Consider the following 24,282-nt stretch of genomic DNA (forward strand, 5'->3'; position numbering starts at 1 on the left):
ACTTGGCACCCAGAGGTAGGCTTGGGCCTGCTGTCTGTCATCTCCTGGGCTTTGCAGCCAGAGGGGGAGACTCTCCTCTGATGAACATTTTAGCTTCTCGGCTTCTTGCCTCACATTCCCCCACGTTCAGATTCATAGTCAGAAATCCTCTTTCTGACTAAGCGTGTGTAAAATTCCCAATCCATTTTCCTCCTGAACATCCACAAAAATACCCCATTCTCCATGACTGATGAGTTGGCAGCGTGCCCAGTCAACAGACCACCCAGCGCCTGCCGGGCATCATCGGCCAGAAGCTGCCTGTCGCTGTCCACAGACCCCCCTCTGTATCTCCCCGTCTGACCACTCTTGCCTCTTGCCACAGGAAACGCACGTCGCTTTTGCTGTCTCCGCTGGCAGGATTCCTATCAGTAAGTCCAGACTTTGAAAAACTTTGAATTATTTTCTGCTTTCCTGGACACTTTTGCTGAGAGTCTCATGGCATAAAAACCCTTAGCTATCACCAAGCATAAGATACACTCTCGAGCACCAAGTGTGGGGAAAGACATCACAATCCACCAAGAAGCACTGTGTTAGCAGCACTAGTGCAGGATTTAGTCAGTAGGACGGCAAATGAATGGCAATGGTAAATGGATGGTAAAGGAATGGCAAACAGATCTCTCCTTTCCTTCTGTCTGATTTCCAAAGGAAGTGAAGATGTTGAGGACCATAACAGCACATGAAAGCAATGGTCAACAACAGCAGGTAGAGCCCTGCAGCCTGCGTCTCCCCTCTGGTCTTGGACATTAGGATTCTGATGAAAGAAATCCTTCCCGGAGTAGCCCAGGTTGCCACTGGAGAGCTTCTCACTTCCGCCCTCCACCCCTGCCCCCCAACCACATCTTCCCTTTAGGAGAACTCAGGCTCTCTAGTAGCCAGAAAGCAACAAAGCTTGGGACCATGAGATCAGCAATTAACTTAAGTTCTTGTCATCACAGTATTATAGTTCAAACTTTTCCTTTAGAAGTGCGTTCCTCTTCTGAGCACTGAACTGCTGACTTTGACTTCCTATGGGTCCAGCCCCCCTCAGGTGCACTGAAGCATTATGTTATGACAAGAACTACATAGCATGCTATAAATTGGGGTATCCTGGTAATCAGAGACATGGAGAGAGGCCCAGAAACCACTGCAAGCCAACACTAGAGCATCTATGTGAAATCTAGAAAACCACATCAAGATAGTAATGCTGTATCAGAGCTGTCTTCATCCCTTGCAGCCCATAGGTCTGTTCATGTGCCAGGCACACCCTGGCCATTCACTGCATTTAATTGCTACCTACTGTAAGCTCTGTGGATTATTACCATGTAATCATCTTTCAAAGACCCTTGTTAGCACTGGACCGAGGAGCACAGAAAATAGCTTAGAAGAGCATTGCAGAGAGGGGCTCACGATACAGAAAAATGAGGACAGGATGCTGTTTCTACCAGCACTGTACCAAAATCACAGCTCACATTAGACGCTGTCCACGGTAGCATGGAAGGCATGGGATTCCAGCCTCTCCATCCTGCCTGCTTTCCTCCACTCATATCAATCCCCACAGAGCCCACATCTACCATTCCTGGCAACACCCACAGGTACTCAGTAGGGCACTTGCTTCCTCCATCCATCTGATGGTGGCAATGTGTGTTGCATGCCTGTCCAGCGCCAAGCTCTGTGTCAGGCAATGATGTCCAAGGTCACCGGCAGTCCCAGGACACTGCACAACGGGAGATCCCGGAGCCTCCTCACCTGCTTTTTTCCTGTGGCTCTACTTCCTGTTTTGTTATATCTTTGATGAATTCTGATCTTTGGGATTTGGGCTCGATTGCCGTCTTTTTCCGTACAGCGTGTGTTTTGAGATCAACTTTCATTGATTTGGGCGGCTCCTCAGAACTCACACTGTGTCCAGTCTGGTGGCGCTATGGCAAAATTGCCACAGAGGCTCTGGCTGAACCCCCGTTCCCTGGAGGCCCTAGAATGTTCTGAAGGGTTCAGCTTCTCTTCTACAGCAGTGGCCTGGGCAGAAGACTTCAGGCTGCAAGTAGTTCCGGTGTTTATCACACAAAATCCCAGCTCAGAATGTCCACAAGTGGTGTGCGCTGAAGTCCCCACACAAGACACGTGCTGATGCCACCACGGTCTCCACACCCAGCCTGGGCTCAGAGCTGTGAGCCAAGATGAAGTGTGGCTGGTTTATCTTCAGCTCCCTCCCAGTTCCTGGCTTGAGACGTTTCTCTGTCCTGATACTCATAGGATGAAGCTTCTGCAAACCCACCAATCCCCCCACGCAGAGCTTAGGCTGTCACAGCCCCTGATCTCAGAATCTCCTACATTTTTTGTTTCCAATGTTCTCTGTAACCCTCTCCCTCTCCTCTGGCACATGGATATGTCAGGTTCTCTATTTTTTCAACTACACCTCTGGCATTGTTAATAATGTGCTCTATCTTACCCACTATTGTTTTGTGTGGCTAGCAATCTGGAGGTGTCAGAGAGTGGACTGCGCATCGTTCCCATCTGTGTCCTTCATCTCAAGCTGCTTCCACCTATACCCTCAAGAAGGGGGCCTGCCAGGCACTCAAGGGCAAATTTGAGCTGACTGGACTGGACTTGGCCCCTTCCACCAGGAGCAGGGGACCTCAGCCACCTGTGAAGCAAGAGGTGAAGCAAGAACACTACCCGTGGAGTCTGAGACCATGAGCCCCAGTGTTGTCGCTCCGATGCTGGTGACTGTGGGCCCTCGGCTCTATTCCCCTGAGTTTCTGGCTCTTGAAAGCCGTGGGGAGTGGTGGGGGAAGGAGCCACAGACCCGGATGCCCAGGCTGTACAGCTGGCACACAATGTCTGCCACTTGCTGGGGTGCAGAAGGATTCATGTAGCTCCCCGCTATTGGGAACAAAGATGGAGTGGTTCTCAGTGGGGAACCGAGCCATGGGCCCAGGACATGTGCTTTGCTTCTGCGAGCACGGGTGAAGGAGTGCTCCCCCCACAGTGCCCACGCTGGTGACCACAGTGCCCACGCTGGTGCCCATGCTGGGGACCACAGTGCCCACGCTGGTGCCCACGCTGGTGACCACACTGGGAACCACAGTGCCCACGCTGGTGACCAGTGCCCACGCTGGTGACCACAGTGCCCACGCTGGGGACCACAGTGCCCACGCTGGGGACCACAGTGCCCACGCTGGGGGGGACCACAGTGCCCACGCTGATGACCACAGTGCCCACGCTGGTGACCACAGTGCCCACGCTGGTGACCACAGTGCCCACGCTGGGGGTGACCACAGTGCCCACGCTGGTGACCACAGTGCCCACGCTGGGGGTGACCACAGTGCCCACACTGGGAACCACAGTGCCCACACTGGGAACCACAGTGCCCACTCTGGGGACCACAGTGCCCACGCTGGTGACCACAGTGCCCACGCTGGGGGGACCACAGTGCCCACGCTGGGGGGACCACAGTGCCCACGCTGGGAACCACAGTGCCCACGCTGGGGGGACCACAGTGCCCACGCTGGTGACCACAGTGCCCATGCTGGTGACCACAGTGCCCACGCTGGGAACCACAGTGCCCACGCTGGGGGGACCACAGTGCCCACGCTGGTGACCACAGTGCCCATGCTGGTGACCACAGTGCCCACGCTGGTGCCCATGCTGGGGGTGACCACAGCGCCCACACTGGGAACCACAGTGCCCACGCTGGTGACCACAGTGCCCACGCTGGTGACCACAGTGCCCATGCTGGTGACCACAGTGCCCACGCTGGGGGGACCACAGTGCCCACGCTGGGGGGACCACAGTGCCCACACTGGTGACCACAGCCTTGTCCCCTCCATCATGCAGCCCAGGGCCCCAAAGCTTGATAAAAACCACGAAGGCAGAAGCAGGTGCTCTGTCATGACCCACCAGTCCACCGGTCCTCCTGTCCTCCAGGTGCACTGCTCTTGTGGCTTTGGTGATGGCTGGCCTTCTAGATCTTTCTGCCACCCTAGGGATGGGAGGACAGTGGTCAAGCTGGGCTCCAGAGGAAGACTGTGGAACCCACACACAGACTACAGTGTCTAGTGGGGAAGAGAGGACAAAGTATTGAGCCCAAACTAATTAAAACCTAGTCACTACCAGGAGTTATAGGAAAGAAGTACACAAAAGTAGATAAAGATGGATGCAGACCATAAAATGGAATGTTCAGGATAGAAGGGAAAATGTGTGCACACGTCTGGGTGGGCTCATTGCCAGCTGGTTACTGCAGCCTCTCACCTGAGAACAGGGCTGCTTCCTCTCACTCACCTCCTCTTCTGGGCCTTGGAAGGCAAAGGAACCAGAACAAGAAAGGAGGAGGAGTCTGGAGGACCAGGAACCGACAGGGCAGTACTGATGAGAGGAGAAAGGAGGTGGGTTCCCTGGGAAGACTATGAGCAACTGCCAAGGCCCTGGGCCCAAAAATGTGTGCTGTATGAAAAACCAGAAGCTTCAAATTCTTTCAGAGAGAAGTCAAGTGTGTCAGTGATACTAAGTTATACTAAGGTATGCATGTCTGACCTCACAGGGGGCTGATGTCTTTGTTGTCTGTGTTTCTAATACTACAGCGCTGGGAGAGAGGCAGTTTTGTGCATGAGAGGAACAGAGGGTGCAGGAGGAATGGGGGTGGGAGGTAGCGGCAGGCTTCCCTGACGGCCCACAGACGACGGTGATCACAGGGTTCCTGGCCTCGGCACGGGGATCTGGGCAGGCAGGGAGGCGCAGGGGGACGAGGCATCACGGTGTGGGGCTCTGGGGCTGTGCCCAGCTATCCACCTGTCCTTGGGCACTGCAGAGGAGGCTGCAGCCACTACCAGGCCCACCTGGCCTCCCCGCTCTGTGAGACAGACCCCAGGGAGGTACTCACCCTGAGAAGGTGTGGGCATGAGGTGACCGAGAGAAGGTGGGGCGTGGGCATGGGTGGATGGAGGGACGGTGGATTCTGGGAATGGGGGTGATGGCTCCCAACTCCACTGTTTTGTAGTGTCTGGAGAAGAGAGGCTTCAGGACAGAAAACCCCATATTCCAGGAGGTTGGGAACCCACAGTTACAGCAGTGAAGCTTTGATTCCCAGAGACAGGATCTCCCCGGCGTAGCCTGCATGTGACTTGGGCGCATGTTTGAAAGCACTGGGGAGGAGCTCTTTGGCCTGTGTTTCCCTGGACCTACTCACAGGTGCTACTTCAGAAATAAAGCCAAAGCCGGACCCAAATATGTCATGTGTGTGTAGGGGAACAGAATAATAAAGTCCACAAAAATTGTTTTATGAAGGGGAGGGGTTATTCACGCACAGTGGAGGACTTGCAAATGACCAGTGTGCATTCTTCACGTGTGCGGAAGCTGCTCTGGTGAATGAACACACACCAACACAAGTGCACTTGAAAGAACAAAATCCATGGTGAGTTGAGTGGCACAGAGACCCTATGGGTGGCACTGTGCTGTCCCCAAGTCCAGTTCAACCACAGGATGATGAACCAGAAGTCACAACATGCAGTGAGCACCACAACACTTTCCGTGACAAGAGTTGGGAGATAATCTGCAGACAGCTTCTGGAGCTGCAAGGCCTCCTCATGCCAGGCTCAGGAGCGCAGCCTCTGCTCAGTCCTTTGCTAAGGTCTTGAAGGGGCCAGCTCTTCCATTAAGATGGTCAGGAAAAACTCCAGTAGAGAATTCCAGGAGATGGTATCTCCGATAGATGAACCGGCACACGATGAGCCGATCCTCACCATCATTTCATTTAATACTATACTCAGCTCTAACCCCAGGGACACAAAGTCTACTCAGTGTGCAAACAGGGAAACAGAGGCCTAAGGAAGTCAAACCATTTCCTCATAACACAGCCACTCCATTACCGCCTTATCTTTCACCCTACTTGAGTTCTCCTATTGTATTCTTAAAAAGAACCCCCTACATTTAGTACCTGAGGGAAATATCCCATTGAATACCCTCAAGTGTTAGCTACAGGTTATGCTTTTCAGTGTTACAATTTTATGATCATCTAATTAAGCACATGGATTGGAGGGTACCAATTCAATTCCCGCCTGTCACATTTCCAAGATGGTTTCAACTGAGTGCTGTGTGTAACCAAAGGAGGTCCCTGGGTGCTGAGGTTTGTCTGAATCCCAGTCCACTGCCGTCTAATTAGGGAGCACAGTGCAGGGCAGCCCGCAATTGGGGGAGGAGGGGCCGGATAGTGGGGGAGGGGCAGTAGTTTAACAGGTTCCTATTCCCAACCCCCCTCTCCACTCCCCCCAACCCTAGGGACAGGCACTAGGGACAAAGAAGAACCAAGCTGGCAAGCTATGCAGGGGCAAACTGTCCCCATTCAGCATTCAATCTGAAACTTGAAATGGAACAAGCACCTTTCCAGCAAATTCTGTGGATTTAAAAGATGCAACTTTCCCTCCCCCTCCCCCCTCCCAAGAAGGAATTGTAGAGCTTAGTTTATCCCAGGGTGTGAGCTAGAAACCCCTTCAGGACCTAGGGTTTAGGTTTTGTTTTGTGAGCAGTCACTGGGACAAAAAGGGGACCCACCCACACCCCAGTATTCAATTAACCCTGTGTGCCTCTGAGGAAGGCCAGGCGTAGGTTGGCTGAGACCGGCATTCATAAGGTGCAGGGGGCTGTTTTGAAGGAGTTTTCTTAACAAAGGTTGCCCAACTAAGTAGCTTTTCTGCTGCTGCTGTGTTCTGGCCTATTGTTGCTCCCAAAGTGACCTTTCCCACTGAATTGGGGCTTTAGAATTCCAGGGCTGTATTTGTACATAGGAAACCCTTGCTAAGGGACTCTGCAAGTCTAAGCACATAAGCATTTCTGCCTGTGTTGACTCCAGAGCTGTTTCACTTGTCCCCAGATACAAAAATAGTCATAAAAAATGAGATCCAGAGTAACTCGCATTGCCCTCTGCGGAGATCTCACCATGGGTCAGGCACAGTCAGAGAGGCTCTAGGTTTCCTTCCTGTGATGATGAATCCCTGCGTGATAGGCTAGTGTTTGAGGAGTCAAATTCCCCACATCCACTCAACTTTCCCCAAAAGGATTTGTAACACTTTAGTTCTGTGTAGTTTAGCTCTCCAACTGGACTGGAAATTCCAATCCTCAACATTAAGCTAGTTTTTAAAAATATGTATTGTAGAGCTGGGCACCTGAGATTCCCATCTGCAATCCTAGCTACTCACCAGACTGAGATCCAGAGGTTTACAGCTCCAGGTTAGCCTGGGAAGAACCATCTGTGAGACTTCAACTCCAAAGCAACCAGCAAAAAGCTGGTCTGGAGGGTATGGCTCAAGTAGTACAGCATTAGCTATAGCCATGAGCAAACAGACTGGGAGTTTTAAGCCCTGAGTTCAAACTTTGGTACTAGCACACACACACACACACACACACACACACACACACACACACACAATTTAATGTGCAAATGCACAGAAGGAACATGTAGGAAACATAAATGTGTGAATTGAGCTTAGAGGGAGATAAAGGTGTGATAAAACTAGGGATTACACTTTTTTTTTGGCTGTGGGGCTTGACTCAGGACCTGGGTGCTGTCCCTGAGCCTCTTTGTGGTCAAGGCTAGCACTCTACCACTTGAACCACAGCACCACTTCCAGTTTTTGAGTGGATAATTAGAGCTAAGAGTCTCAGGGCGACTTTTCTGCCCAGGCTGGCTTCGAACTGTGGCCTTCCTATCTCAGCCTCCTGAGTAGATAACGTTACAGGCATGAGCCACCAGCGCCCAGCTTACACACTTGATTTTATTATTTTGCACTTATTTCTTCTTCTCTAAATTAATCTGAGAAAACGGCTCTGTATCTGAGTTGGAGGGCTGGGCCACCCAGGAGGAAGCTGCTGGTCCTCCGTTGGTGGGACCTGACAGGAGTCGAACGTGTGCGCAGTGCTGTGTTTGGAAGATAGGAGAGATCATGTCTAATATGGGGCCCCTGGCTTCCCATGAGACTCTAGGAAATGTGACATCCTGGCCACCCATGTCAGACAGCCAGCTGGATGTGGCTGGACGTGCGCATTTGTGTGGCTGCGGGCGCTGCATCGCTGCCGTGGTGGCTGGTGTGGGGTTCTGGAAACCACTGTGAGAAGTGGAGGAGGAGAGAGAACGGAGAAGGAAGCGGGGAGCTCGGGACTGCGGGTGAATGGATGGAGTCCACTGAGCAGAACTGCTGAAGCCCTGAGCTCAGTGCTGGAGGACCCGGTGATGCTCGAGCAAGGCCAGGCCTGGGCCTTGTCCAGAGTGGAGAGAGAGGCACGCATGCGCCCAGCGTGGGAAGTACAGGAGAGGTGAACGCATGCGCCTGGCGTAGGACATAAAGGAGAGAGGGGCACGCATGTGCACACCGTGAGATGTACAGAAGAGAGGGGAATGCATGCGCCTGGCGTGGGAAGTAGGAGAAACTGGCATGCATGCGCCCAGCGTGGGAAGTACAGGAGAGAGGGGCACGCATGTGCCCGGCGTGGGACATAATGGAGAGAGGTGTACATGTGCACTCACCGTGGGACATACAGGAGAAACAGGCATGCATGCGTCCGGCATGGGACATACAGGAGAGAGGAGCACGCATGCGCCTGGCGTGGGACTACAGGAAAGAGGGACACGCATGCGCACACCATGGGAGGTGCAGGAGAAACAGGCACGCATGCGCACGCCATGGGAAGTTCAAGAGAGAGGTGAATGCAGGCACCTGGCTTGGGAAGTACAGGAGAGGGGCACGCATGCACACACCGTGGGAAGTACAGGAGGAAACAGGCACGCATGTGCACACCGTGGGAAGTTCAGAAGAGAGGGACACGCATGCGCCTGGCGTGGGAAGGACAGGAGAGGCCCGCATGAACGTGGACTGTGCAGGGCGATTCCAGGTGGTGCCCTGGAGCGGCAGCATTTATCCACGGCGGACGGGGGTGTGCGGGGTGCTGGAGGCTGGAGGCTGGGATGTTCTGGCGGAAGAGCCTGCCTGAAGCAAGAGCCAGAGAGTGGACGGGGTGGATTGTGGCAGTGGAAATGGACCGTTGGAATGCAGGGTAGCTTTGGTTGGTAACATCCCTCCCGTCCGGAGCCGAGAAGGGGCAGCGCTCTGGAGGGGACGCGTCCCTAGGGCCCGCAGGTCGTTCTGCAGGTGGCGCTGGGTGTGTTGGGAACCCAAAGTCACAAGGCTCTGCGTGCCTTCCCCTGCCTCTGAGCTCGTGGGTGTCAGGACCCCCGGCCGGCTGCTTCACACCTGAAGTGGGGCTGGAGCGAGAGGCTCGCCCTGGCCAAGGACGGGGATGAGGGGAGCCACGGCCAACTGCAGTTCCTTCATCTGGTCTTCTTTACCTAAGAGTTCAGCAGACCCCCAATGGGGCCTCCTTAGGCCTCGGCAGCCCCTCCTCCAAACTGTGGGGTGCGGTGCCAGCCCTGAGAAACTGAGGAATGCCTTTGCTCTAGGCCGCGGTATTTCAGCCTGACTTTTCACTAGTCATAAACACAAGGGGAGAGTCCTGAGTTCTCAGTTGTCACCTATCTCCTTCCCCTGGTACATGTACCTGCTTGTTTGCAGGTCATTCACTGTCCCTGCCCTGCATTAGCAGCAGTGGGGAAAAGTAAGTCTGGGGTGGGACTGGGGAGAGAAATCAGAAAGAGGGCAGAGGATCTTGGCAGAGAACAAACAAACAACACTGAGTCTGCACTGGAGAGATAGACATGGACAGACAGGACGCCTCTAATTATCTGCAGTGGAAGTTCCACTCTCGGCAGCCCTTCACAGCCAGGGAGAGTGGGCTGTGCGAGTTCTCCAGGGCCTTCTCCCCTGATGAACAGAGCATCAGGAGAAACGAAGCCTGGCACTGGAGCTGCCCATCTTCTCAGGAGCCGGAGGACAAAATCCCATCCTCCAGCTCACAGTGATGGTGACTCATGAACTTTGATGAAACCAGACACTATGAATGACAGGTGGATCATTTTGCCCTTCCCTCTGTTTTTCCTTCTGAATAACCTAGAACACTAAGGTAAACCACACAGGGTGCTAAAACTATAAGGATCATCTGTAGTTCTCCTCCAGCCCTCTTAAATAGCACCAGTCTCCAAGCCTTTCCTCAGCCCTGCCCACCCACTGCCTAAGCAGGTCTATGGCCTTCTCCCCAGGGTGTCACATTTTCCTAGTCCCAGGGACTGTCACTCAAGGCCCAGGTGTTGGCATTAACCTCACCCTTCTCCCTGCTGCCATTCCCTCGAACCTGGAGACTGTGCCATCTTCCAAAACCAGAGTTGCAGCTTGTCACTTTCAGCTGTAAAATACCCAAGGCTCCCAGCACACTGTTAACCAACCACCAGCCCCTCTCCAGCCTTTTCCTGGCATTGTCCTGGATTGCTACCTTCCCTAGCACTTGTTCTAGAACTTGCTGGCTTTCCTTCTCCAGCTAGCCACACACAAAAGACTTTATACCAATTCTGCTTGCCGGCCCCGCCCCCTGGGCGTTTTCTCACTTTTCTCAAAGCACAGTCTCACATTCACCTCCTAAGTGCCATTCCCAGCAATCCTCCAGAGCAAACAGGCGGTCCTCATCAGAGCTGCCCATGGAACCAGAGATCAGCTCCCTCTTAGTTTCTTGTGTGACTTCTACCCTGCCCCTGAGAACGCTGCCCCATATCTTCTCATCCTCAGGACTGAGGATGGCACCCTATGTCTGGTGGGGAAGCAATAAACATTTGCTTAATGAAGGCCACACTTCCTCCACTCCCACAGCCCCACAGAGAACCCCTCTACTTTAGGATACAAGAATAAAGCTCTGCCCCCCTCCAGTGGCCTCTTAAGAGCCCTGCCAAGCAGCAGGCCAGGCCGTCCCCCACGAGTGCCCCCTCATTCAGAAAAGACACATCTTTTTCCACCAGTTCTTGAAGCCAGTACAAGAAAATGTAAATCAAACCTCTTCTGCATCACCAAAGAACGTACCAAGATACACAACGTAGATGAACAACACCACCTATGTAAAGAGAAGGTGTGGACCAGAATGGGGCCCCTGAGAGGCTGTGTGAGTTCAGCTGTTCATCTTGAAGAACCCTTCACCTCCTCGTGGCCAGCAAGAAAGGAAGGAACTGGAAGGAAATTCTCAAGACATTTAGCTACCTTTACACGAACACCATATAATACTATGGCAAATCTTTTAGCCTTTCCTAAAAAAACATTCATTCTAAAGAATATTTGGCCCAAAACAAACTTTACAACTTGGTGGGGGGGAGGATTGGGTGAGGGGTAGGGAGGATGGGAAGGGATGGGAAGGGTAAACAAAGGAGGAGGCTACAATGCTTGATAAGAAATGTACTCATTACCTTGCCCATGTAATTGTAACCCTTCTGTACAGTATTTTCACAATAAAAAAATAAAAATTAAAAAAAAGAATATTTGGGAACAAAGTAAAGGGAACATCCAGGCTCCAAATTATCAACAAGACATTAAAATCATCCAGGAAAAAAAAAAGGGTGTTCAAATCACTGAGGGATTAGATGTGAATTTCAGTCTCATCCGCATTGCTAAGCTGTGATCCACAAGTCTGCAGTGTCTTTGGGCAGCTAACCTCTCCCCCCCACCCCCAGCGTCTAAGTCCCCTCTGTCCCTGCCAGCCTCCATTGTACAACAGTGGCCTGGCCCTCTGCATGCTCCCCTTCCTCAAACATGGCTGCATTAGGAATGGCTTGGGAGTCAGTGAGTCCATGCATGGACACTGAACCTACCTGTGAATCCTGGGGAAGCCATCCTTGCTTATGGTTGGGGTTGCTATTTAGACTATGGGAGGTGACATCTTTGCAGGCTTGTGGAGAATGTCTGCTTGTGTGAAAGTCACTCAGAAACAAAGTAGAGAGAGAGAAAGAGAGAGAGAACAGGAAAAGAGGACAGGGGAAGGACAGGAGAAAAGAGAAGAGAATGAGGAGAGAAGGAGAGAGGAGAGGGTAGGGAAGAGAAGAGAAAGAGGAGAGGGAGAGAGAAGGAGAAGGTAGGGAAGGGAAGAAAAAGAAAAGGAGGGGAGGGAAAGGAGAGGAGAGGAGGAGAGTAAGGAAAGGAAGGAGAAGGGAAGGAAGGAAAACTGACAAACATACCTGTCCTTCAGCAATTTGTGTTGACTTCCTGTACCCCAACCCAAAAGGGACAGAAGCAAAGCTACACTGAATCTTCCTGTCACTGGACACACTGTATGTTCTGGGGAACTGTGGCAGCAAAGAATGACAAATGTTTGAAAGTCGCCAGGGTGATAAGCTTTCGCATTTCTGTTTGTCACCACCCCGCACCCCCCCTTCCAGGCACAGCTTGTGTCACAAGCCTGTCCTCGCGCCCGGGTACAGCTTGTTAACCATCTGAGCCTGAGGCGATGACTCATGTGGCCTGTGGTCCCCACTCAAGTCACACACACTAAGGGAACAGTGCCGTGGCACCACCTCACCTGGGATGGCCCCTCACTGCCCCACCAAGGACCTCAGATTTTGAATCTGGAACAAAACGAGAGCCTTAAAACCTTTTGTCCAGTTGCAAGCAGAGTGCCGATGCATCCTCCCATTGCAGCGCAGGCTGGCACCCGTGTTCCCAGGGTGAAGCAGGTTTTCCTTGATTCTGGCAGTGACCTCCATCCCACAATTCAGTCCCAGCTAGAGTGGGGCTCTGCTCAGCCCCCTTCCTGCTCCTTCCAGTGCACCCAGAGCCTCGGGGCGTGGGCCTTCCACCTGGAGCCTCCGTATCGCGCTCAGCATGACCATCAGCCTTCCTGGGACGCCCAGGACCAGTGTGGGCAGGTGGGGGAGGTGCTGCCACCCTCAGACTGTTGAAAACCTGGGATCTCTCCAAAGCCATCAGCCCCTCTCTGGAACTTGGAAGCAGTTGGAGAAGCTTCTCCCTGTGTGTGCCAGGCTGAGGGCTAGATGCAGCCGCACCAGGATGGAAGCCTCGGACCCTGCCCTTCAGGGGTGCCAACCAATCTTTCTATGTCTGCAAGCAGATCCTTACAATGCAGCATTTGCAACAAAGCATGCTGGCTGTCTCCAGGGGAAGAGATGCTGCATAGATAGAGAAGGGTTGGGGAAAGAACCAAGCTTTGTAGTGAAAGCTTAGTGGTAAGCAGTGAGTCCAGCTCACCCCAGTGCTGGAGGGGGTTCTAGCCTAAACAGAGGGGAGAGGATGAGGAGCTCCAGAAGAACAGGAAAGCAGCAGCCTGGCATTTTTCCAAAGCATGAAATATGCATCTCTGGAACGGGAGCCTGCGCTCCGATCCAGCAAGAACAGCCCAGCAGCTTGTAGGCTGAAGCTTGGCCCTGGCCCTAGAGGCAGACAGAGAGGCTGGAGGAACTCAGTCTGGAAGCGTGGGGTCCTGTGAAGCCAGCCAGTGCCTGTCACGTGGCCAGCCAGGTAGAAAACGAGACCGTAGGCATGTGAGTTCAGCACTGCTGAGAGGCCTCCTGGCATCAGACCCTGCAAGTGGACACATCCCACAGGATGGCAGAAGTGGGCTCAGCCACGACACTCATCTGATGGTGACAGGACGTCCCCAACTCCATTTCTCCTGTCTGACCTCCCCTCGGACCTGCCCTGAGTCTCATGCAGCTCCCTGCTGAGGCTCCAAGGGGAAGGCACCTGCGGAAATGCCACCTGAGCCCCAGTTGCTCACACAACGCCATTGTCACCACCCACCCAATGATACCGCCTGCTCTCCCTTCCACAAGAGCTCTGAGCGGCTGACCGACTTAGACAAGACCGTGACATTTTCACGCTCATCCCCTGCCACTCCTGTTCCCAGGCACCGTGAGTGAGCCATCCGGGAGTGTCCAGCTGTAGGCTCAAGAACTGGGAAACAAAGGCATTTTGGTCCTAGCTTTACCCCCAGGAGCCTGAGCCCATCACATCAAACATGCAACCGTCTTTGGAAATGAAGAACCTTGATGCTCACAGGCTCTGTGAATTTTCTGACAGGACTCAGCCTCCTGTACCCTTGCACAGACTCTGGATTGGAATTCAGCTCTCTCTAACCCCTTTGCCCTTCCTCCTCCCACCCCCTGCTTCCGTTCCCCTGTCTCCATTCCGGCCCTGATCCCGAGGCTCCCAGACAAACCCTCCACCCCCACCCTGGGAGCATGCTGACCAGCCCTGGCTGCAGGAGCACACTGGCCAGCCTGGGCTCCCAGTCCACTGAGACTATCCCCTGACCTGAAGGAGGCTGCGTGACCCCAGTGGGCAATCAGCCCAGGTCCTGCTTTCTGACGAGAGGTGTAGGGAATGCAGGCGACACTCGGCAATCAATCTATCTGATGGCAGCACGCAGCCTCGTCTGGGTACATGCGGCATCCGACAGCCAGCGTCTGCCTCCGTCCCCCAGCCGCACCTACCTGAGCCCAGCTCCCTTTGTCACAGCTTCCTGGGGGCTCCCAGCCGTTGAGGGTTCCGCTTGCCATCCTGACTTGTCTGGGAGGCACCCAGGCAGCGAGCTGTTTCCTGCAGCAAAGCTGTCCCCAGAGCATCAGCGGGCTGCAGCTGGGAGTGGGGGATGCCCCACACAGGCTGCCCGGGCTGCCTGGCACCGGCTGGCACGACCTGCCACTTCTGAGCTTCCCTCCAGACTGCTGACCTGACTCCGGCGCTGTGCGATGTGACTCGCCCGCACCAGGAAGCTTTAACTGTCTCTTCTCCAAGCTCTTCACCCTCTCCAACATGCATCTTCCTGGGAAGCCTCGGTTCCCACACCCGGGCGGCGCCCTGCGCCAGGCCTCCGGCCACGCAGGGGTTCACAGCCCCACCCCGCAAAGCGTGCCAGCCAGGAGCTCATCACTTTCAGCCGAGGGATTGCGAGTCCCAGTAGTTCTGTTTACGTCCCTCCTGCCCTGGCTAAGCCAATTAAAACACACATTTTGTGTGAAGATATTTATAAAGATCCTCGTGCTTCCCCTCAACACCTGTCAATCAGAGTTATTTTATTCTTGGAAAAGAAAAAAAATGTTCCAACAGCCATCCCTTTATGCTTGTGTTCCGTGTTGTTCTCATTTCACTTACATGACTTTACAACTCCCTGTGGAAGGGACACAGTGCACTGAGGAGATACGGATATTTAAAACCTGCAACCACACTGAATTTTGCCTCCAATGTGCATATTCTAATCTGTGTATTAATGCTCATCCATGCTAGGAACACAGGAAGTCTAACTCAAAGTCCTCCAACACAGGATCTACACAGGCTAAGGGAGATTACAAAGACTGGAGAAATAAGAGGAGCCTCTTCAGAGGTCACTCTCTTCGGTCACTCTTTGCAGGTGAGGTCACAATCGCCATGGTTTTATTGGTATGTGAACTTCTGGAAAATTTTTTAAGTATGGGCTTACAAAACACATATTGATATATCAGTTATATAACCCCACAGTGAGTCCTAGCAACAATGGTAACAGTAACAGCAGAAAACTGGAAGCCAGACAAAAATTGTCTCTCAGCCACCATCCCCTCTAAGGATCGCTCCACCAATATCTAATTACAAAGCCAACCTTTCTTCCAGGAAGTAAAGGAAAAACCTTGACAGGGTCCATCTCCAGTATTACAAGAAGGAAAAAAGGGAGGATGGAGAGGTAGGAGGCAGTAGGCTGCTGCCTGCCATCTCTACACAGGAAAACGCCTTTGAAGCAGGGAAAAGGTGGATGGATTGCCTCACTTCTTCAGGGAGGTCACAGTCACTACCACTTTGTTTTAAGATTAAAAAATAAATTAGTGGCAGGTGCTGGTGGCTCACACTTGTGATCCTAGCTACTCAGGAGTCTGAGGTCTGAGGATCACTGTTGGAAGTCAGCCCAGTCAGAAAAGTCAATGAGACTCATCCCCAAAGAACCACCAGAAAACTGGAGGTGGTGCTGTGGCTCAAAGTGGTAGAACACCTGCCTTGAGCAAAAGAGCTAAGGGACAGAGCCCAGTCCCTGAGTTCAAGCTGATTGCCCCAAAATTAAATAATAATTAATTAAAATCCTAATTCTATCAATGAATATACCTGTTGTTCATAACAGAAAATGCTTATATTGACATGGTTGGTGCTCAGGTTGCAGCATTGAAGGCTTTGTTTGTTTAAGGTCTCCCCAGCCAGCCAACACTGGCTTTGAACTTATAATCTTCCTGCTTCCACCTATTCCCGAGTCTCAAGAATATAAGTATGTATCACACCACACTGGACTACTGAACACCCTTTGTAGATATTGAAATATGACTTTGTGTCCTTTTGGTGTTCATTCCAATTAAAATGGTTTCAGTGCTCTTCTGATCAGCTCCTGCTAGCGCAGAGCTTATAAATACATTCACTTCAGGCCACTTTTAATATAACTTGGTATACTGTCTTCCATATTGTGATAAGGCTAGGGCAGTTACTGACATCCTACACTGTTCTATCTTGATTTGCTCAATCTGTTGCTACAATGAAAGCACCCTACCATCATCATTCATGTACTAAGTTAACTTCCTTGTGAGTCCCTTAGGGAGACAGGTCCTGTCTCAGTCACCTTTGCTCTCCTGTGTTGTAGACCAGTGTTTCTCATGCCCTGTGTATTAACATTTGTGAGTAGATGATTCCTTCCCATGGGGAATGGATCTGTACGTTACAGCATCCGTGGCTTCTACCCACTCAGTGCCAGCCACAGTTTCTCCATCGAGACAATGGGATGCATCTCAGACCTCACAAGTGTCTCCCGAGGGGGAACTCACCTTCATCCATGAGGATCTATGCTAGTCTAGCATACTTGCAGCAGACTTTAAAACAAAGCTGTCACTTGGCAAATTTCAAATGATGGCAGAATTCACTGAATGTAAGTTGAAGTCGGTGCCAATTAACACCTCTCAATTAATTTCTCCACAAAAGAACAAACTACGAATTAGTTCACATAGTCCTTCAGTTAGTAAATTCAACAGATATATGGATCACTGGATCTCTTTTAAGTACTCCCCCAGCCTCCAAATGTAAAATTATTAGAAAAATAACTTTCTATCCTATTTAAGTGTAGCTGTACTATAAGAATGTGTGAAGGTGTTCCCAGAGGTGATTATGTCCAATCATCGATCTAGACATCACTGCCTTCATCTCGCAAGTCACTGTGGTCTTTGGCTCTGGGTTGCACACACTCAGGCCTGGGTCTCAAGCTGCCAGGCTGTGTAAGACTCAGTGCCTGTCCTCAGGCCAAAGCTGGTGAAGAAAATGCAGTAAACAAGTGAATGTAATGAAAGATTCATCATGCACATGAATAAATATTTCGTCAGAACATTATTGGCTGACAGTACAACTTTGAGCAAAATTTATACCATCTCACACAGTTGACCTGCGACAGAATGCAAGACACTGGGTAAGAAATAAGGAGATGTTTGGTGTAAACAAGGAAGACCCTGAGGGATGGAGTGAAGCTCATGTCTTAGATGGAGGAGTGTGTAGTGCTCTTAACAAGCCCTTGGTTTCTGTGGCATCCTTCCTAGGAAAGGCAGAGTCTCAACCCCTGCCTCCTCAAGGACACATCTAACAGGGACAGAGAGAAGTGGTACCCTGAGGCTCAAGAGGCTAGACATGAAAGACAGCACAGCTCTGCCTGGCTTTCCAGCTAGGGACCCCAGGTGGGAGGCCAATCATCAGGCTGTAAGGAAGTTCAGATCCATGGCTAAGCCACGTGAGGATGTCCCGCTGTCAGTGCCAACTGAGGCCCACGTGTGTGTGGAGGTTGGTTGGAGATACGAGTCTCCCGGACCTTCCTGCCCAGGCTGGCTTGGAACCATAATCCTCAGATCTCAGCCTCCTGAGTAGCTGGAGTTACAGATGTGAGCCACTAGCCCTGAGCTTTTCAATTCTCTTTCAATCTTCTTTAAGTAATTTTACAAAGAGGTTTCAATTCGGCGTGGCTGTTTATTAGCACGATGCCTCTTAAGCTGACCTCTCTGTCATTCTCTCCCAATCATCTGTCCTGATCCCACTCGAGCTACCTGGTTCCATTTCTAGCAAAATGATGGTTTTCTAAGTGACGTGTTCTGAAGGTGGCCTGTGTCATAAATAGGGAGCACATTACCAGCTTACGCCTGCAATCCATACTGGTTTGAAGCCAGATAGATAGAAGAGTCTGAGAGTCCTGTTTCCAATGAAGAGCTGAGAACCCCCTTACAAGTCAGAGCCAAGAGCCCTCTCATCAATGAAGAGCTGCGTACCTCGTCACCCAGCCACCAGCAAGCGTAGCATAGGGGGTTACGCCAAGGTTTATGCCAGAGTAGGAGGCAAGAACTCAAAATCAGGGCTGAAAACATGATTCTTTGGTAAGAATATCTGTTTAGGAAGTATGAAGAAGCCCTGAGTTCAAATCCCAGTACTGCCAGCAAACCAAGAAACACACACACACACACACACACACACACACACACACACACACACACACACACACACACACACGTATCAAGAAAAGTTAAGTACCAGCTTCCCTATACCTTAATTTCATGGCCTACATAACCTCCTGTATAAACCTGTTTCCTCACCTGTGAAAAGAAAAAGAACAACACAGACCCCATGATGTGGTCTGAATTCACATGCTAAAAAGCTCTACCCTGTGCGGAGGGTTTTCAAGGTGAGGTGTGTGGAGCTCATTAGGTGAGGGAGGCTCAGTGCTCCTAAATGTGATTAGTGCCACACAGAAACGGCTCTCAAGGGAGTCTGTCTGCCCTCGTAGCGGGCAGGCATTCTCAGTGGACACCACCCCGGCCTGCTCCTTAATTTGGCCTTCTCAGCGTCTAGAACTTCAAGAATTACACTTTTGTTGCATTGGGTAATGATCGAACCCCTAAGCGCCTGAGTTATTTCAGCATCACAAACAGTCCAGACACACACAGCACACAGTGTGTTAAAGGTATTACATTAGAAATTCTTCTCCAATGCTGGGCACAAAGTCAGTGCACTGGAAGATCATGGTGCTGCGCCTCAAAGTTCTTTCTCCAGAAGACAAAATAGGCTCTGATATGAAGGTGGGACACAGCCCCTTGCAGAGCAGCTGTGAGGTGTAAAACCAGCCCACTGATGTCCAGCAGGAAGACTGGAGGGGAGCAGGTTGAAATATCACCGCCCTGCCCTATCTTCCTCTCCCCACCGCAGTTGTTTGGTGAATCTACTTGCATTGGCAGGAACAAAGCCCAAGAAACCACCCATGATGCTGTTTCTGGTTACTGTGATCCATAGAAGGAAGTATCCTGGGCCCTGATGAAGTGGTCTCTGTGAAGACAGGAGCTGCCCACAGGTGGCCTTCTAGGTGCTGGGTGTGGCTGTGTTCTCTCTCCATGACAACCCAGAGAATGGCTGCACACAGGTCTCAGGGGCTGGGGCTCCCTGTGCAGAATGCTGCTTTCAGTGACATGAAAGCAAGCGGTGTTCTGTGGGGAGAGGGAGGAGGCGAATGCAGGTGTGCGGGAGAGGAGGGAGTGGAGGCCTAGATGCTGCCTGCCTGCCCTCCATTTTCATCCCAGATCTTCTGTGACCCCCACCGGGACTCACAAATGTCTACCGGCTCAGTAGCCTTCTGAGGGGTGCCTCTAGGATGTGGTTTTCCTCGAGGTCCAAGTGGAACAGAGCCTATGAATATTTAATGAAGATTCCACATGGCAAAGCAAGCAGGTCTTAGAGTGTGTGTTTGGGGGACGAGAAGGGGGATGAGGGGGCAGGGAGGCATCAATCAGCTGATATTAATTTTTATTTTCTGGGGAGTTATTTTCCTTATTGGTAATCCTCTGGACAGATGCAGATTTAAAAAAAATCCTAGCTGGGCTGGGAAGGTGGCTCAGTGGTAGAGTGCTTGCCTTGCACGCATGAGGCCCTGGGTTTGGTGCCTCAGCACCACATAAGCAGAAAAATCTGGAAGTGGTGCTGTAGCTCAAGTGGTAGAGCCCTAGAATTGAGCTGAAGAGCTGAGGGATAGCACCCAGGTCCAGAGTTTAAGTCCTACGACCGATCAAACAAAGATAATAATAATCCTAACACAGACCATACAGGAAGACGCTGTCGCAGTCTACGAAGTAGTAGTTCACGAAAACCAGGGAGCCATTCCTGACAGATGAAAGACCAGATGTCACATGACCTAAATGAATGTCCCCAGCGACCCTGGCTCTGCTGTGAGGCCTCACCCGCGCTGGAGGGCCCAGAGTTTACAGACACCACGGACACCCTGTACTCTTGCCATCACCTACTTTAAATAAGATTGCTTTTAGCCTGCCTCTTAATTAGCTCATAACCACTAACCTAATGTGCTTTCTCACTCCCCGCTCTGAATTAGAAATGAAAAGAAATTGAAGCAAAGTCTTGTCATTTGTCTTCACCGTTCTGCCTTGTTCCCTGAAAATTCAATTACCACCATCATTTCATTTTCTAACTGTACAGACCGAGATCAACATGACCTGGATGGGCTTCAGCCTGATGCATTGTACCATCACTCCTAAGTTACTGCCATCTGCTGCCACTCTAGAGTGGCTTTCAAGGTGGTATCCTGTGTACTCGAGGAGCACAGAAATTCTCCCTGTGAAAAGAAGATTGTTCTGTGTTTTTGTTTGCTTTGGTTTTGGGGGCTTCTTTTCCCCCTAGTGCTGGGTTTAAACTCAAGGCCTCCTGCTTGCGAGATGAGAACTCTGCTCCTTAAATAATCCCCCCAGGCCCTTTGGCTTTAGTCTGTTCTTTTTTCAAAGAACATCTAGTAATTTTGTCCAGACCAACCTTGAGCCACCATCTTTTTCCTCCTCTGCTAAGGAGGAGAGGGGACCACAGGCATGGGCCACCATACCCAACTTGTGTTTAAGATAGGGTCTCTCAGGCTGGCCTTCCTGTATCTGGGTCCTTCTCTGTCTGCCTCATGTGGCTGGGATTATAGGCAGGGGCCACTATCACTATGCCTGGCCCTAATAACTTTGAGACACATCTGTCTCTGTAGTTAAGGGGAATCTCCTGCCTTGGCCTCCAATATGCTGAGATTATAGAAGCGAACCACAGTAGGGCTTGAAGGGAAGGTATAAATCTGCCTGTGTGCTCGATGAGCTGTTTTGTTTTTTTCTTTCAGCCACAGTGTGGCATGGCCCGTGCATGGGCCTTTGCCCAGCTCTCCTTGCTGCTCAAGCCAGACAGAATGACCCTGATGTCATCCCTTCAATTTAGTCAAAGACCATAGCTCCTGGTCTCACTTCTCAGGCATCTGTTTGTTCATTCATTCGGTCGGTCAGTCAGTCCTGGAGTTGTGCTGTGCTGGCCTGGGCATGTTTGCCTCTCAAAGCTCCCTACCTGCAGTGGGCAACAGAGACACAGCCCCTGGTGGCTGCCTAGCCTGGCTGGCATCCGTTCCGATCCTGTGTGCATCACCTTGACACACCCTTGGTTAAGCTCTAAAGAAAACCAAGGGTCTCATCATGGTTTGTGTCCAGTTCAAGTTGGACTGTTTCAGTCTGGGCAAAGGAAAGGCCCTGAGACCTGCCCTCATTTCTTTGCCATCAGTTTTGAAAACACTCATAGGTGATTGTTGAATGCATCACGAGGAGATTCCGCCCCCCCATTACTATCTGTGCCCTGCCTCCTCTCCCTCCTCCTGTCCTCTCTTCCTTCCTCTTCACTCTCTTCCTGCTTGCTAGAGCTGCCCCAAGCCTGGTCCCTGCCCAGGCCTATATGGTTCAGTCCCTCCCCACCAAGAAGCTGCCCCCTCTCCTTGGGGCTGACCTCAAGATGCACCCCTATGCTCTGGAGGTCAAATGCAGACAGCTAGCCCTGCACCAGACCCTGCTCAGCCTCTCTCCACCCACAGCACTGTCTGAAAGCTGATAACTCGCTCACTTTAAGGTCTAGGGTGGATTTTTTTTCATCTTTAATTATTTTGGTCACACTGCATGTGCTTCGACTCAAGTTACAAACAAAGCCTGGCTGCCCAGCGGGTCAGAGACATTTTCCATGCCTTAATTATCCTCCCAACTCCGGCAAGCCAAGCAGAGGGTTTAGAAGTCACGGCACCAGTGTGCATTTCAACTATAATTACGAGATGGCTTCAGTTTCAGCTGACAGTTTTGCAAATTATTGTGGTTCAGTTCAGTTTGTGGTTCATGGTTCCAGTCAGGTCAAGACCTCTGAAGCATTCCTAGATAAGGTGGACGATATTAATTTCTTTCAATAATAATGATGAGGACAGACATGAAAATAACCCTTTGTCTACAACCCTACGGTCTTTGCAAAAGTACAAATGATCTCTGAGGTTTTCTAAACTGAGCACCTGGTTGGAGCTTTTGTGGACATGAGCCATGCACAGGAGTACGCCCCTAAAACTACTTCACTGTCTGGTGATGATGCAGTTTCTTTTTAGAAAAATCTGTCATGCGATATTCATAGACTTTGTCTCAAAGGGATTTCTCAGTGGTGGAAATCCAGGTGGAAGAACTTGTGTGAAAAATCAACACTTATCATTGCAGTTTCTTTTAATTTAATTTAATTTTGTTGTAAAGGTGATGTACCGAGAGGTTACAGTTATATAAGTATGGTAATGATTACATTTCTCGTTGAAAACAGTTACCCCTCCCTCATTTTCTCCCACTTTCCCTCCCCACCGACTCCTACCCTCCCCCCCAGGTTGCAAAGTTCATTTCCAACATAGTGTCCTGTGAGTATCACTGTCACATTGTTCACCCTTTGTCCTTGCTTCACGATTTTGTTATTCTCTTCCTTTCCCCAAATCAGATAAATGTATATACAAGACACAGAGCACCAAAATAAAAAGCAGTGACTACTAGGGATAAACCAAAGGAGGAAAAAAAAGAAAAAGAGAACTTGATACTGTGCATTAAAAGCAACAACATCAACAATTAAAATAAAAAACGCCTCTTGTATATCTCATTGTTACAATGGGGGGGTGAGGGAGGAGTTGGGGAAGTGGGGAGGGAAGGATGGTAGGGGAAAAACAAAGGAGGGGATAATAATGCTCCATGCTTACAATGCTTACTCATGTAACTGTAACCCCTCTGTACAGTATCTTCACAATAAAAAAATATAAAAACTACAAAGTAAATAAAAATTTTTTAAAAATCTTCTTGTTTCCATACCTTGGAGTTCATTTCAATTAGAATCATTTTATATGGTCATATGAATATCCTAGACATATACTAATGATTACAAATGAGGGAAACCATGGAGCCTGTTTCTTGGGGTCTGGCTTACTTCACATAATATGATTTTTTTCCAAGTCTTTCCAGTTTTGTTAAGACATTTGGTGGACAATAGGATTTCTTCATGTTTATTGACTTTTTTTATTATTCTTCATGACAATGATTATATGCGGAAGATCGCCATGTTCACAGCCACTCTCAACCAGCAGGTCCGTGATGTTCAGCCTCAGAGTTGTACCATGTTCCAGAGCTATGCTTTATGTGTCTTAGCAGACACACAGACCCCAGTGATAACCCTTGAAGTCACCCCTTGCAGCACAGCCCTCTGTTCCTTGCTCCTCCCACACCTCCCTGCTCCCTCTAGTGTTTCTGCAAATGACCTGATGTCTGTTTTAAAGCCATTTCTCTCACATAGTTAGCACCTTGGGAGCTCCCCCTCTGCCCACACAGGGATGTGCTCCTTTCTCCCTCCTTCCTCTTCAACCCCATCACGCCATCACAACTTGCTTGTCTCCAACGGTCACCCCTCTTCTTCCCTCACCTCTCTCCCGCCATTTTCTAAATCTTCATCATACATGCTCATAATATAAAGCTGGACATTTAAAAAAGAATGTTAATCAAACCCTAGTGTCAAGAGAAAGGACACAAAGAGAGGACAAAAAGAGAAGTGTCTCCGATTCTTGATGCATTCACAGGGATAGGTTTTTGCTGGTGGAGTTGGCTCCAGCCCTGAATGTCATATTCACATTATAGTTGCTTGCTCAGTGCAACTGACAACACTGCTACACCATCTCCACTCCATCCGTCGGTGACACATAATTCCTTTCACCTCTAGACATGGCACCAGGGATACAGTAGATATCCAATACATTTAAAAGAAGAAGAGAAGGAAACATTTATTTCAGTAATGAGAGAAGAGGGAACAGGACCAACATTAAAGAGAAAGATGGTTCAGCGACAGCTGTAGGGGAGTGACTTGCATAGTTCATGCTCTGGGACTCATCCAGAGAAAGCAACCGAGACAAGGAGGCAGAGATATGTGGGTTCGTGGAAAGAACGTCGAAGAGGGGATTTTTAAACTCTGCACGTTTTATTTACCACTAAGAGATTTAAGTCACAGGAAAGAGAAAATGGAA

General features: G+C 50.5%; 1 long non-coding RNA gene across 4 annotated transcripts in view; it reads right to left on the minus strand.

Annotated features, from left to right (window-relative positions):
• Positions 1–14,808, minus strand: part of LOC138822104 (uncharacterized) — a 100,775-nt gene extending 85,967 nt beyond the window's left edge. For 2 of the 4 annotated variants that reach the window (XR_011370351.1, XR_011370349.1), the window contains exons 1-2: positions 12,107–12,189; positions 3,916–3,997 (exon numbers count right to left, since the gene is read on the minus strand). This is a non-coding gene — a long non-coding RNA (uncharacterized lncRNA). Of the gene's footprint in view, positions 1–3,915; positions 3,998–12,106; positions 12,190–14,377 lie in introns of those variants that run through there. The other 2 variants (XR_011370350.1, XR_011370352.1) reach the window with 2 other exon arrangements.
• Positions 14,809–24,282: the final 9,474 nt, after the last annotated feature.

This window comes from Dipodomys merriami, unplaced genomic scaffold (genome assembly GCF_024711535.1).
Source record: "Dipodomys merriami isolate MVZ:Mamm:240054 unplaced genomic scaffold, mDipMer1.0.p SCAF_99, whole genome shotgun sequence".
NCBI lineage: Eukaryota > Metazoa > Chordata > Mammalia > Rodentia > Heteromyidae > Dipodomys > Dipodomys merriami.